This window comes from Grampus griseus, assembly GCF_964374135.1.
Source record: "Grampus griseus genome assembly, chromosome: 6".
NCBI lineage: Eukaryota > Metazoa > Chordata > Mammalia > Artiodactyla > Delphinidae > Grampus > Grampus griseus.
In genome coordinates, this window is record NC_139000.1 from 111,842,883 (window position 1) to 111,846,092 (window position 3,210).

Below are 3,210 nucleotides of genomic sequence, written 5' to 3' on the forward strand. Positions count from 1 at the left end.
TCTTCGGTAAGTGGTGCTTGGAAAACTGGACAGCTACATATAAAAGAATGAAATCAGAACACTCTCTAAACCATAAACAAAAATAAATTGAAAATGGCATACAGACCTAAATGTAATACTGGATACTATTAAACACCTAGAGGAAAACATAGGCAGAACATTCTTTGACATAAACGGCAGCAATATCGTTTTGGATCCTCTCCTAGAGTAATGGAAATAAAAACAAAAATAGACAGGTGGGACCTAATTAAACTTAAAAGATTTTGCAGAGCAAAGGAAACCATGAACAAAACAAAAAGACAACCTACAGAATGGGAGAAAATATTTGCAGAAGATGCTACTGACAAGGGATTAATTTCCAAAATATACAAAGAGCTCATACAGCTTAATATCAACAAAACAAACAAGCCAATCAAAAAATGGACAGAAGACCTAAATAGATACTGCTCCAAAGAAGACCTACAGATGGCCAACAGGCACATGAAAAGATGCTCGACATCGCTAATGATTACAGAGGTGCAAATCAAAACTACAATGAGGTACCATGTCACACCAATAAGAAAGGCCATCATTAAAAAGTCTACAAATAATAAATTTTGGAGAGGGTGTGGAGAAAAATCAACCCTCCTACACTTTGGTGGGAATGTAAACTGGTGCAGCCACTAAGGAGAGCAGTATGGAGGTTACTTTAAACACTAAAATGGAGTTAATATATGGTCATGCAACCCCACTCCTGGGTATATATCTGGAGAAAACTCTAATTCAAATAGACACATGAACCCCAATGTTCATACCAACACTATTTACAATAGTCAAGACATGGAAGCAACCTAGCTATCCCCTGACAGATGACTGGATAAAGAAGATGTGGTACCTATTACTCAGTCATAAAAAAAAGAATGAAATAACACCATTTGCAGCAACATGGGGAGACCTAGAGATTATCATATTAAGTGAAGTAAGTCAGACAGAGAAAGACAAATATCATATGATATCACTTATATGCGGTATCTTAAAAAAGAAAAAAAGATACAAATGAACTTATTTACAAAACAGAAACAGACTCACAGACATAGAACACACACTTATGGCTACCAAAGGGGATCCCGAGGGGTGGCGGCAGAGGGAGGGGGAGGATACATTAGGAGTTTGGGATTAAAATGTACACACTACTATATCTAAAATAGATAAACAATAAGGTCCTACTGTATAGCACAGGGAACTATATTTGAAATCTTGTAATAACCTATCATGGAAAAGAATCTGAAAAAGAATAGATACATATGTATAACTGACTCACTTTGTTGTACACTTGAAACTAACAGAACATGGCAAATTAACTATACTGCAATTTAAAAAAAAAAAAAGATACTTTGGAGTCTTAACCCCTAGTAACCAGAAATGTGACCTTCTTTGAAGGTACAGTCCTTACAGAGGTAACCAAGTTAACGTGAGGTGATGAAGGTGAGCCCTCGTCTAATGTGACTGGTGTTCTTATAAAACAGGGAAGTTTGAACACAGACATGCACACAGCAGGGAGACACCACGTGAAGATGAAGATGCAACCAGAAGCCAAGGAACATTAAAAATTACCAGCAAACCACCAGTATCTAGCCGAGAGGCCTGGAACAGGTTCCTGGTCACAGGTCTCAGGGAGAACCACCCCTGCTGACACCTTCATCCTGCACTTCCAACCTCCAGACCTGTGGCTGGTCTCCACCATCTCTTTAGACGTGTTACAGCCCCCAGCACAGAGGAAGCATTCAACAATTGTTTAGAGGATGACTGGGTCCACAAGCCCTGGCCCTTTCATACATTCTGTCCCCAGGAGTCCTAAGCCAAGTCTTTAAAAGGTAGCCTGAGCTGTGACCTTGCTCACTCACCCCACACCCGGGAAACAACTCCTTCTGCGGTTGCTCCTGACAATTTCAAAGTCTGGTCTGTTGGATTTCTCTGGCAATCAACTATCTCTTCAGTTTTCAGCTTCTGTCAGGTAAGCTGTCCCCAACTCAGCCCTTGCCTACCCTTTCCCACCACTGTGGTCATCCTCTGCCTGCATTTTCTAAGCACAACCCTCAGGTCCCCTGCGTTCCAGTAGCCGCCCTGATGGGCCACTTCTCTGCCTCCCTACCTGACCTAAATCATCACCACCTCATAATGAATCAGCACCCTCAGCCTCTCACCTGTCCAACTCCAGCAGCCAAGTAGAAAATTCAGCAAACCCATGAAGCTTGAGAGCCTGCACCTTATGATGAGCTGGCCTGAAATCTCTTTAGTTTTTGATCCTTTAGTTTTATTGCTATTGATTGGAAATATGGGCGGATATTAGTTCCGTACTTAAAAAAAAAAAGTCTCTATGTAATAAATATTATAAGCAGCATAGACCTGAGAACACGAAAGACCTTTCACAAACAGGTTCCTACAACCAAAGGGAAGAAGTTTAAGTTTGTGTATCCAAGGTATCTAAGTATCCAAGGGAACCACACTAAGGGGGTGGGAGGGGAATCCTGAATCTCCAGTAACATCAAAATCTCCACTTTTATTTAATAATTAACTATGGTTTATAATTTAGAGGTTAGTTAGAGCTTCTTGAGCTAATTTCTAGAAAAATGCAGAGGCAACACTTCTTTAAATAGGTAACCTCACAAAGACCCTTAATTGCCTGCATGAATGAACTAAGGACATAATCTGCCTTAAAAGTTGCCAGTTTCTCCAGCAAAAACCATTAGGAAACTGAGTCCTTAGTTTTGCTAAGAACGTTGTTACTAGTCATAATAATAGCTAACAGTTACTGAAGGCTTTTGTAAGATCAAGTCACTGTGCTGAGGAGTGTCTGAGATTCCCTGATTTCATCCTGCCCACAGCCCTGTGAGCAAACTGATGCCCAGAAAGATTAAGTACGTTATGCAAAACACCCAGTGGTAAATCATTAAATGTGGCCTCCCGCACTGCCTGCGCCAACAAAGAGAGCAGGCTGCAGGCGCGTGGTTAGGTCCCCAGCAGGACAGGCGGTCACGAGCTGGACGGGCTAAAGGCACACGAGGGCGGGGGCGGGATGGAGGGGCGTGTCAGGGGCGTGGCCGGAATCGAGGGGCGGGGCGGGCGGGGCTGGGATGGAGGGGCTCGGCACGGGGAGGTACCAAAGAGAGTGGGGCGGGAGGGGCACGCAAGCTAACTTGCCAGTGGACTTTGCCAGTCCTGCTACGCGCC